The sequence below is a fragment of the Lonchura striata genome, chromosome 5, assembly GCF_050655825.1.
Source record: "Lonchura striata isolate lonStrDom1 chromosome 5, ASM5065582v1, whole genome shotgun sequence".
NCBI lineage: Eukaryota > Metazoa > Chordata > Aves > Passeriformes > Estrildidae > Lonchura > Lonchura striata.
In genome coordinates, this window is record NC_140707.1 from 74,245,123 (window position 1) to 74,257,250 (window position 12,128).

The window sequence follows — 12,128 nt, forward strand, 5'->3', positions numbered from 1 at the left end:
GGTGTTAGTAGAGCAGGGCTCGGATCACATTATTTGATTTAAACCATTATCTGTTGTGAATCTTCTGTTACCAGTGAGCTACACGGCAGTGGCAGCAAAACTTGTGTAGCACACGGGTACGGTGATGTGCCAGATTGTGCCAGCTGTGTGGGCAGCTCTGCCCAGTGCCCCCAGTTGTGGCTTTGGCATGATCCCCAAGTGGCTGGCCATGGCTGTGCTTTGGCTGAGAATGGCCATCCACCAAGAAGAGGGTGGAAGCTGTGGCAGGTACCCAGAGAGGGAACGTGCTCTTGAGAGTGGCTCCAGAGGCCTCTGGTTTGAAGTCATTAGGCAGAGCCTTGTGCTTTGATGCTTTTCTGATCCACAGTCAAAGCAAAAAGCAAGGGTACTTCCTCTGACAAGAGGAAGAGCCATCATTTAGCCTGGCTGAAATCTGTCAGAAAAGTGCTTTGCAAAATGCGGTTGTACTTGGAGTGGCTATTGCATAAAACAGATGAAATTTTGCTTGAGGAAGAACTCAGAACTGTCAGCTGCTTGTGCTACTGGACACCAGATATCCCTAAGCCTCCTTCATTGCTAGACAAGAGTCTTCTTGCATGAGCACTGCATAAACACAGTGAAGGCATGGTCTCTGCACTACAGATTGTGCAGCCTGATACATGAGAGTAGATGTATCTGGATGGACAAACAGGGAATGGCAAGAAACAAGGAGAGAAATATCACAAAAGTGATTTTATGACTGTTAAAATAATAATATATCAATGACCTGAGTGGTCAGAAGTCCCCTAGAGGCTTCCTTGTTGTCTTGTCGGTTGATTGCTGGGCTCCAAGAAAAAAATACTTCCCTCATTCCTTCTGTATCACTCATCAGCCTTGTTTAGGTGAAGAGAAGAAAGCCTTGGAACAAGCAGTGAGACATTTCTCTTGTTTCTCCTCTGAACACATGAGAGCAGACGTCCAGGCAGTATGAAGTTAATGCAGGTCTGCTAAAGCCCTTGTGCAGTAAAGATGGAATTGGGCAATAGTTGATGATTGGCTGTACAGCGTGTGCATCTGTCTCTTCAAAGGCAGATGGAGGACTGCAGATCTCCATCCAGAATGTGACCCACAGTGTAACCGGGAGCATATGCTGTGCCATTGGTGATGCATGTGACAAGGACTAGTAGCCCATTTGTCTGCAGCTTGTCCCCATATGATTTCTTGCATGCCCCGTGGCAGGGCTGGTCTGTGTTACTCAGGTTCCAGAAGGCTGCGATGCTCCAGAGAGTGGCATAACAAGTAGTTCTGACCTGTAAGGGCACTGGTTCCCAAATGCCTCCCAAGCAAGGCTGCTGCTCTCTCTTTGGCTATGCCAAGCAGCACATCTTGCTGCATATGTGGTCACCAGGGTGTGCAGATTGCACTGCACCAAAAGTCTCCGCCACCAGTGTTGGCTGAATAATGTATTTTCACAACAGATATTATTCTGCATCTGCCTTGTGACTTTTAATTTCCGTTTTCTCTGGCAGCTTTTGGGCAATGTTTGTTATCCAGTATGTGCCAGATTATCACCATTGCCTGAGTGTTTCTTTTTGTCAGATTGAGTTTTCCTTTTCTCCAAGGAATTTGCGGCTTTTAAGCAGAAAATAGTTACATTTCTTAGCTGTTTGCCTGTGTGGTTAAAACAGGGCAATGCATGAGGCCAGGACCTCGCTTTGCTTTCAGAACTGATCCTGTCAATGCTTCCTGGCAGTGTTTCCTTTCTCACAGCACCAGGTCAGGACTGTTTCAGCATTTTGCTGGTAGTCAAGGGTGAGTCCAGCCATCCAGGTTGCCCCTGCTGTCCCCATATGGAGGATGCTCCAGCAGACTGAGGTCAGAGTGCGTTATGTGGCCGTGAGCTGAGCCATACACAGTCACTTCTTGTCTCTGGGCAGAGGACTTTGCTCCTCTGTTCCATTAAGTTACCAAGAGTGATCGTAGCTGAAGTTAATTTGTTAAATAATCCAGAAGTTTGCCTTTTCCTCCTTTCTTTCCTGAGTTCAGAAGTTGGTAACCTAAGCACCCAGCCGTGCTGTGCATCCCTTAGTGCTGTGTCTGTTACTGGCAGGGCTTGGGGCTTGGGTCCGGAAGATCTGGTTTGTTTGTTCCCCTGGGTCTGGAGGAATACAGATTTTATTTATTTTGGTTTTTTTTTTTTTTTTTCCTTTAAAAGCTATCCAGCAGTTTGTCGGTTGAAGCAGAAGACAATCCTTTGCACCGATACGTACTCATGTGCACATGCTGATCAGCTGAGGTGTTAATGCTCAAGGTGAGTGCTCCAGCATTTAATCAATGACCAGTCATTGATTTAGCACATCCACAAGTTTCAGGAAGTAGTTCCTCCATTGCATCCAGCTTTTAGAGTACCTTTAGACACTAGAGATACTTTTTAATGTGTGCCTAAAATTCTCTATCCTAATTCAGTCAGACTGCCCAATGATACGGGCCGAACTGTCAGCAGCCTAAATAGCATTTCATGGCTGTCATTGTGGTTGGGGAATTGCTTCATGTCTGGGTTTCTTGCCAGAGCCTGAGGAAAGGAAGTAGCCAAGACCAGGTGAGAAGCGGTGTAAGGTAGGCGATTAATTTCTGGATTCCTTTGCCACTCACAGAGCAGCTGCTAATGGGCTGGGCTTGGGGAGTCTGGTTTACAGGCACTTGGAAGTGCTGATACCATCTGGTGAAATGTTAGGTGTCTTTTTAAGAGAAAAAAATGAAAGTGTTTCTGTTACAACGCTGAATAAAGAGCCTGGGCGCAGCAGTGACTGCCTAGTAGCAGAGGGACAGAGGCTGCCTGCAGGCAGGTTTGTATCCTCCATAGAGCTGGAGCAATGGCAGGATTACTTGCCTGCACGTTCACTGCTTTGAGGGAGAAACAGGGTGGGAGAAATTAATGTAATAGGGAACAGAAGCACAGACTTGAGACTGTGCTTATTTCGTTGCCGTGGTGAAATAAAGCAGGGACATTTGATGATTTTTTTAAAATGTATTTATTTAAAGAAAAAAATGTGGCAAATCTTATCAGAAGAGTTTAGGTTTCTGGCAGCTTTACAAGTCTGGTACCCTGTGCCTACGTACAGTATTAATAATGGCTTTGCAGTATTTTTGGTTAAAATTTACGTTCATTAAAAATTCTTCAAAGCACTCCGTAATTGGTGGGCAGCATATGAAAGGTTTATGAACATTGAACATGTTTTACAGTTACCTTTGAGAAGGACCCTTTACATCCGTGAATGCCTGCCTGAGGTGGCCTCTGCTTTAGGACTTTAAAGCTTAAAGAAATCCTATATACAGAAGAAATTCGTCCCTGTTACGGTGGCGAGGCCCTAGCAGAGGTTGCCCAGAGAAGCTGAGGCAGCCCCACCCGTGGAATTGTCCAAGGCCAGGTTGGATGGGGTTTGGAACAACCTGCTCTAGTGGAAGGTGTCCCTGCAGGGGATGGGATGAGAAAAGCTTTGGGGTCCCTTCCAGCCCAAACCATTCTCTGATTCTACGATTGTACATGTTGAAAAAGGAGGCTGTGGCCTTATGTGCTTAGGTACAAACCTCCCACCGATTCTTCTGAACATACCTGTTTAGTCATTTATTCTTTCCTTTGTGCTTTCACAAGAAGCCCTTGTGCCCTTCAAAATCTCCGTAGGAGTTTGTGGTCAGTTTCCAGAATAAACAGGGATGGAAACCCGAGCAGTTTGGTGCATCCCTACTTGCTGCTGGAATGATTGTGCATTTGACTGATGGGGTTTTGTTCCTAAACACAAGAAAAGTTTTATTCCAGTGCCACACTCAAGCGTAGCAGTGGGGCCGTGTGCGTGGCTGACCCAGCAGATGGGGCAGTGTCTTCATAAAGTAAATATATAGTAGCAGTCCTTAAGGATGTGGCCCTTCTGGGAGTGCTTGCATGTTTACGTATCAAAACCATTTACAGAGAGGGACCTTTTAATGCAGTCAAACTGCTACGGAAAAATTTTGGTTTCAAGACCATTTAATTAAGGTTAATGAAGTCTGGGACTTGGGCACTGTATCTCGTGCAGAAACGCACGTCTCTGTTCTTGATAGATGTCTTTTATTTGCAACAGTAGTTACATACTGGGGACTCAAATCCCCATTGTCCCCATGCCTTCAGAGTAGGGCAGGCTCTTGTCTTAATTTTACATTATAATCCTTTCCAAATGGAGACATAATGACATAATTCATTGTTGCATTTTGAAACAGTGTGGTCAGCGTGAGGATTTGATCGAGCAGTTCCACTCTTCCAAAAGTACTAAGGTGCTTGCAGATATTTGATATTGAGCTATTTTGGCTCTCAATTGCAAAATGAATAGGTCAGGCAAGGCCTTTGAAAGGAACTTAATAGATACATCTCACAGTCACAGAGAAGCAGGAAACTCTTCTGCTAAAATGAGCCTGGGTTTGTGAAAGGTCGCAGTTAACCTTTTAAAGTAAGTTTTTGCAGGTCTGCAGAGCAAATACTGCATTTTTAATGGGTATGGGTAGAATCTCTGTTTTACTGATAATGCTCCAAGTTTTATTTTTTCTCCAAATTGTAACAGAGCTTCTTGTAAGCTAAGCAGCCAGCCTTAAGGCTTTTGCTTTATTGCTTCACAGTGAATTACTGAAATAGCAAGGCATTGAGCAGTAAGTACAAGAAGCAGCATAAGCTGCCAAAATAGCAGCAAAATACTTTATTACTGTTGTTATTATTATTATTATTACTATTGGTGACTTTTAAGTGCTGTCATCATTTTTTCAGAGACTGTTGTGACACAAATAGCCACCCAAGTTGGCTTAACTTAAAAGTTCATTTTGTTTGCCTCTATAAGCACCAATCACTTAGAAATTTGGGGAAGGGTCTAAAAAGGACTTCATATAGATACCGGTGTAGGTGGGTGTACAGATGTCTGTACATATTTAGCTATCTATTTATCTATCTTTACATACAGATACATGAAACATTTATAATAACTATACTTTCCTCCATTCCTAAGCTGCTCCCAGAAGTGCTTTTCTGCTGAATTTGGTGTTGCACATGTGACACGGGGGATGGGTTAGAAACCTCTGGTGGGGAGACAGGAGTTCAAATGCAGTCTTGGGCCTGGCATCTAAACCAAAACAAGCTTCTTCCAGGCTCCTAAAGCTTGCTCTGAGCCAACAGACACTTCTCTAGGCTACGTGGGCTGGGGTTCTCAGTAAATAAGTGACAGTGTCATTGCATCATATGGAAAGTTTAGATTGGGAAAGCTGAAATTGTCCTCGCTAAACGTTGGCATGTCCTTGTATTTGATAACATAGAGGCCCAGAGGATGTTTGTCATTGAGTGTCACAGCAGGAAGGAATGCAGGAAAAACCCCTCTTTGGTGGGGTCAGGACAGGATCTGCACCCTGTTATGCTCCTGCCCTGACAGAAGCTCAGCAAGCTCCTGTTGCTCCGTCAGGCCCCTGCAGGAAAGCTTTGAACAATGGTCAATGCAGGAGAGATGTCACAGGTGATGGAGCGTGTTTGTGCCAAGGCACAGTGCAGAAGTGAGCCCTGGCTCCAGTGAATGCCACGTATTTTTATGAGTTTTCAGTGTGTTTTCAAAAGTATCCCTTGGAATGCAGAACTGAGGATTAAAACTAATAGCTGGCTGTGTCAATACTGAGTGGTTTTACTCTGTAATGGTAGAATTCAGTGGCCTCTTCACTTCAAAGGTGTCAACTGAAAGGTGTTGTGATGAAAAAGAGGTGGAGATGAACAGTGCTTTGAGAGAGCAGAAATGAAGGTTGCGGGCAATACTGAAGAAGAAGCAGATGCAGGTGGTGAGGGAGTTGGATTTTTGCGAGAAGAGAGTGTTTCTCAGGAGCAGAGAGCCAGCGGGCTCTCCGGGGACAGCAGTGCTGGGGATGAGGTGAGTCTGTGCCCTGCACAGCTCCCTGGCCCCGTGATGGAGAGTTGTCCCAGTGGCTGTAGCTTGGGGGCCGAGTCTCCATCCTCTCAGCTTACCATGGGAGCCTATCCCAGCCCAGCAGAGCTCCTGGAAATCTCCCTGTATTCCTGCTTAGACTCTGGTCTTTGGTTTGGTCTGGGCAGTGCCCGGTGCTTTGCTCAGGGACCGTCCAGCCTTGCCCTGTACTTGCACTGCTGACCCCAGCATTTGCCACACTCTTCCCCGGGCTTTGATTGTGTTTCTGGACTCAAAGCTGTGCTTCTGACACTCGGTTTCCTTTGGCCTCGCTATGTGTTAGCTCAGTCTTTTGCTACCAGCCTGCTTCCCTGCTCAAGATTTCAATTGCTGGAGAGATGTGCAGACTCCCTGTAGAGCGTAGATTGGAGAAGCTCAGAAGCCATCTGAGGGCCTCCCCCAGAAATAAGCCAAGGGTTTGGTGCCTGTTTAGCTTCTCCGTGTTTGGCAAGTTCAGCTGTGCAGCCTGCCCTACAAGCAGGCATTTAAGCTAGATCATACTCAGAAGTCTCTCTTAGGCAGAGATAAATAATTGCTTCTACACTCAAGTCTCCCACCTCAGCCTGGGAACACAAGATGTGGGGCAGAATCAGTGAGGAGGGACCCAACACCAACTGCCTGAAACGCACGATATACCCTCAGAGAATGCAGCTGCAGTGGCTGAGGGGATCTTTGAGGTCCAGGAAATGAAATGTCTTAGGAACAGGCTATCAGACTGTCCCTCTGGAATTGCAGCTAAATTTAGGTTGCAGATTATCAGAGCATCCATTTGCTCTCTCCCTGGCCATGGCAATGCCTGCACAATTCCACAGCACATTCAAGAGGATGTTAGCAACTTGCTCAGTCTGAGGATCATCTGTTTCCTACCGATGGGTCTTTGCCCACCCTCTCCTTGCTGGAGGGCATGAGGAGCCCTCAGTCTCAAGGAGCTCTTGCCTTTTTTGGCCCTGTGGAAACCACAGGAGAGAGTGGAGCTCTTGCTGAAATTGGATCCAGTATATTACAGGAGTGATGACTTCCAAAAGTGTCCTAAGGTGGTACAAGTCAGCATGCTGGCACCCTCAGTCTCTGCCCTCATTATTTCTGACAAACACTGTTCTGTTTCCTCAATTATTCTTGTATTTGGAGAAAAAGAGTGTTCACAGCCTTGTTCTAAGGACACGGTGCAGGGATAAAGATAAGTTTCAAACCATTACGTAAGAATATATAACATAACCCCAAACGTAAGAAACACAGTGGATCATATAGTGCCTCCACACACCTTCTTCCCTCAAGGAACTTTAAATGTTTTAAGAGTCATAAGCATATTTAATTACTGGGGAATGTTTAAGCACAGTTTCTTGCAAAGGAGGAAAGAAGAGGACTGCTAGGATCCTTCCCGCTGGAGGTTTTGCGTGGTTAGTGCCTTCTGCTCTGATGGAAGGCCTTGGTATAGAGGATTCCTCTGGCGGAATCCTCTGGTATGCTGGCAATTAATTAACTTTTCCTACCTTGCACACATGGAGATAGCGAACAAAAATCCTCCTCTATTTGTGTCAGAAGGTTATTGAGAGACTGGGTTCGAGAGAGTGACTGCCTAAGAGAAATTCTCCTAGCAGCCACCTCAGAAAGCCTCAAGAAGGAAGCAGCCTTGGCTTCAGTGTTCCCACTTGTCCAGCACAGGCACCTGGCGTGGGTTGGCTTCACCTTCTCACAGGCACGGTGAGGGGCACTGCCTGTCCTGGGGCGCTGGGGCACTGCAGCCCAGCACATCCAATTGGCTTTTACATTTCCAGCTCTTAGGAGTGAGTTCTTCAAAGTCACAGCTCTAGCAGCAGCAGGAGAAAAATCTAGAGGCTTTCATGAGCAGCACTTAGGCTCTGCAGAAAACAGAGTCCAAGGCCACTTCACTAGGACTACTCTGGAGAAGGACAGAAAAGAGAAATTCAGCCTAGCCTCACCCCCACGACTTTGATTACCAGCTGAGGTAGGGTTAAATGAGTATTTAAAGAGGTTGGGTTCACTGACACCTGCTGGGATGCATTACCTCTTGTTAGGATGAACTAAGAGTTCTGCTGAGCTGAAGTAAAAGGCTTATATTTGTCCTCTTTGGGATGAAGGGGCTCTCAGTTGGCTTCAGTTCTTGTAAGTTGCCCTGATGATGCTGTAATGGAACAGGCTGACCTGTGGTTTAGAGCTTGCTGAATTAAATTAGTCACAGGTGACAAATGCAGTGTCCACAGAAGTCCCTCTCTGCCTGCTGAGCTGCAGCTCTACTTTGGGGGGTAATGAGTAAGTAAGGAATAAACGCATTTTGACTTTCAGGGTTCGAGCTGCACTTCCAGCTTTTTTAATTAAATAAAACATTATAAACTCAGCAGGCTTGCTCTGAAGACCCTGGAAATCACAAAATTATTAAGGTTGAAAGGGACCCACCAGTGGAGTCATCTTGTACAATGTCCCTGCTCAAGCAGGAGGAAAATGTCTGAAATCAGAGTTCAGTTCCCTATTGCAACAGTGGTAGGGTGGAATTTTGTCTCTTTTTCGAGTTTATGTTAAAAGGTGTAGGCAGCTGTGATGGAAAATTGTAAAACTGGACGTCTTGCTGACCAAGCCCAGTGTTCCTTGACTTTAAATGCTGCACAGATATGAGACTACCTAAGTTTGTGATCCTCCTGCTAGTAATCCGAGTGCAAGTGTGTCAGGGATATGGAAGTCCTAGAGACCAAGCACTGAGTCATTACAAAGGAGAAATACATGTCAAAGAGAATCGTGCAGGTTCTTGCCAAAATGTATTTATTAAGAGATGGACCCTGAATTTTTCAAATCCTGCTGTAGGGCAGTGTCACTTGGGCTTTGCCCTAAGGTGGAATTCTGAGTATGCCAGGTATTCCTCTTTATTCCTCCCACTGTTAGGATAAACTGTGGCATTTTGTGTCCTAATCCAAGAATCAAAAGCTGTTCTTTCCCTGGCTGGGACGGGTTCCTCAGTCCTATGAGGGTAATACAGAGCAACAGACAGCACTCAAAGCTCCTGTCATATGGCACTGCAGGGTGCACATTGTGCAAGCAAAAGGAAGAACTGGAGACTATAGGAGATCAACCTAATGAACAGCTCCTGAGCTCTGTGGAGAAGTGATACAGCTCCCTGGAGCACTGCTGGAAGTAGCAGAATAATTGGCTGCAAATAATGCTGTCCAAATGGAGGGCTTTTCTGTCACAGAAATGGAGAAAATGACTTTCATTATTCAGTTAGCTCCTGGCACGCTGGTTTCAGTGGTGCTTTTGACGCAATCTGAGCCTCCAAGGTGTGGTACCAGAAGAGGTGTTGCCAGCTTCTCCTAAGGCCACCATACAGACATGCGAGTATGTGAAAGTAACTGATAGCTCTAGCTCTAGTTCTGGTTAGAGATGTAGGGAATGCCCCTTTACTATGATAATATGCTGTAAGAGCATCTTCAAAAGGAAGGTGTCAGAAATTCTTTAGTGTTATTTTTGTGCTGTGGTCTGCAGAGGTGTAGCTGTCATTCCAGAACTATTTTTGTTTTGATGGTTTGAGGCATTGTGGGTTTGAGTCAGGAATAATTTTTTGTTAAGTTTATTTGTGATATTTAAAAACCCAGCTCCACGTGGGCCTGGATGCTGATCCCTTTTGCTGGTCAGTGAGAGCATCTGGCAGCTCATATTTCCAAGTGCTTTATTTAACAGGAAGCTGGTTTGTTCCTTCTTGTGAGTAGGATCGTTGGCTTTGCATGGGCAAAGCCACTCCGGAATTTCAGGCTAAGAAAAGAGTTAGGGAACTCTTTTCAAACATAGTCCTGGAGAGGTAGCAAGCAGCTTGGCTTGGTGATCCTGTGGGGAAATAGAAGAATATCTGTTCTGATTTTTGTCTTCTCTTTCTTCCACAGCTGATTCTGTATCCCTGACTTCCCTTCACGTCAGGGACACGTGGCTTGGAGCACAGGAGCTGGATTTGTCACTTAGCTGCGGCAGGTTGGTGCAGGTAACGAATTACAGGTGACTTGGAAACTGGGGAACAAAGGGAAGGATCTGTTATGTCTCTTAGCAAAAAAATTGGCTCCATCAGGGCATTAATTCAGGGGACTGACACTTCACCTTTAACATTCTGCCCTGCTCCATCCTCATCGCCGTGAGCCATGAGAGCCTCCTGAGCTGTTCTCCTATAGACCTACCTTGCCTGGTCAAAAAACAAATCAGTATTTTATTACTGGGTGCAAACTCAGGGGGAAGATTTTATTCAACATCTCTCAGTGGGACCTTAAAGCTCCAAATTCCCTTTTCTGGAACACTTTGAGAAACAATATTACTTCTGTAATTTTTATTACAGGCATTTTTATCTTTTTGAAGAACCAAAAAGACTGCATGCGTGTGCCCTTCATATCCATCCTCTGTCTAATACAGGACAGGAGAAGAAGGCTGCAGAGCTTCCTACACTGGGGTGTAAGTAGCCAGTATGAATAGAAGACTGGGCTAGGGAATTAGGACGGTTTGCTTGGGTTTAAAAAGCTTGAATGGCACTTCAAGACATTTATGTCAGACATGGTTTGTTTTTATTACCCTTTTTTTAATTAAAAAAAAACCCCACACACAAAAAAAAACCACAAACCAAACCAAAACAAAACCCTAATCCATCCCTGCTGCTGCGATGTGGGACCAAAACCCGCGTTCCCAGCGCTCGGAACAGGTGAGGGGTGGAACTAAAGCCCAAAGGATTTTCTGCTCAGTGACTGTAGCTGAGTTTTATTGGGAGCTCTCTGGGAAATCTGGCACATCGTTCGGGGATGTGGCCGTGAGGGGAGCGGAGCCCAGCTGCAAACAGGCAGTGCCGGAGCGAGAACCTCTGCAATGCAAACCGGGCTTTCTTCCGTGGAATCCCGGCTGTGTGCTGCCCCAGGGCCTTTGTACAAATAGCGTCACCGGAGCTGCACGTTCCTTGTGATGTGGATGGGATTTTGCGGGGGTTCAATAAAAAGGAGATGCAAAATGAGGGAATTGCTTTTACGTGTAACTATTCTTGTCCTAAAGGGGCCATCAGCTCTGTCCCGAGAGCTGAGTTACGAGTGTGTGTGTTGAAAGAGCCGCAAGCCTTTAGGGGCTGCAGTTTGTGTGCCCTGTGCTGAGGTGCCCTGAGGAAATGTGTGAGCCGGAGGGAGCCGGGGCCGGGCGGAGGGAGCCGAGCTGTGGGAATGGGCGAATGGAGGCGGGTGCGGGCGGGACTAGGCGAGCGTGGGCGAAAGCGGCCGAAAGGGGCCGAGGAGGCGAGCGGAGCCGAGCTCTGCCGAGTTCAGCCGAGGCGAGCCGAGCTTTGCCGAAGAGGCGAATGGAGGCGAATGCGGCCGGAAATAGCCGAGCGTGGCCGACAGTAGCCGAAGCTGGCCGAGGAGCCGAGTGCAGCCGAACGGAGCCGAGCTCTGCCGAGCGCAGCAGCCCGGGCAGGGGGGGCGCCGGGGCGGAGCCGGGAGGATCCCCTCCTGTCCCTCTCTCTCCCGCTCCATCCTCCTGCCCGTATTCCCCTGAGTGTACCCTCTCTTTCCCCCGTTTCCGTGTCCCCCCCAAACCCGGCTCCTTCCTGTCCTGTCCTGTCCCTGCCCCGCTGCTCCGTTCCATTCCCCCTCTGTCCCTCCTCTGTGCCCCGTCCCTCTTGCTGCCCTGCCGGCCTTTCCCTTCCCCGCCCGCTTTCCTCCGCAGCCCGACCTCCCTCCCCGCCCTTTCGCATGTCCCGCTCTCCCTCCTCTCTTCCCGTCGCCCCTTCGCTTCTTTCCCCCGCAGCCGCGGGGCTCGGGGCGCCGGAGAATAAAGCCCCGAGGGCCGGAGCCCGGCGCCCCCCGGGCCTTGCGGGAGTCCCCGCACGGGGCCGGAGCTCTCGGCGGATCCCCCGCGCCGCTCGGACCCCGCCCCGGCGCTGCCGGACCTGCGGCTCCGCCGGCATCGCGCTGCGAGCGGCCCCCGCTCCGTGCCGTGCCGGCCGTGCCGCGTCCCCGCCGCCTCTGCCGCTCCCTCTTTCTGCCCCTGGCCCGCGACAGCGAGGCGGGGCAGGAGCTTCGAGCCTTCTGGGGGCTGCCCCCCTTTCTTGTTGCGGCGGAGTCCCTTTCTGGGGGATGGAGGTGTGGGAAGGGCTGGAAGGGAGTGCTGGGCTGCTGTCCGGGGCAGTTGGATTCGCCCTGTGCC

The 12,128-nt window shown here is 48.1% G+C and overlaps 1 long non-coding RNA gene across 1 annotated transcript; it reads left to right on the top strand.

Moving 5' to 3' along the window:
- The first annotated feature begins 9,845 nt into the window (after nt 1–9,845).
- On the top strand, nt 9,846–10,956 carry LOC144246461 (uncharacterized). Its single transcript, XR_014956095.1, has 2 exons — nt 9,846–9,942; nt 10,288–10,956. It is a non-coding gene; the product is annotated as an uncharacterized LOC144246461 (long non-coding RNA).
- Nucleotides 10,957–12,128: the final 1,172 nt, after the last annotated feature.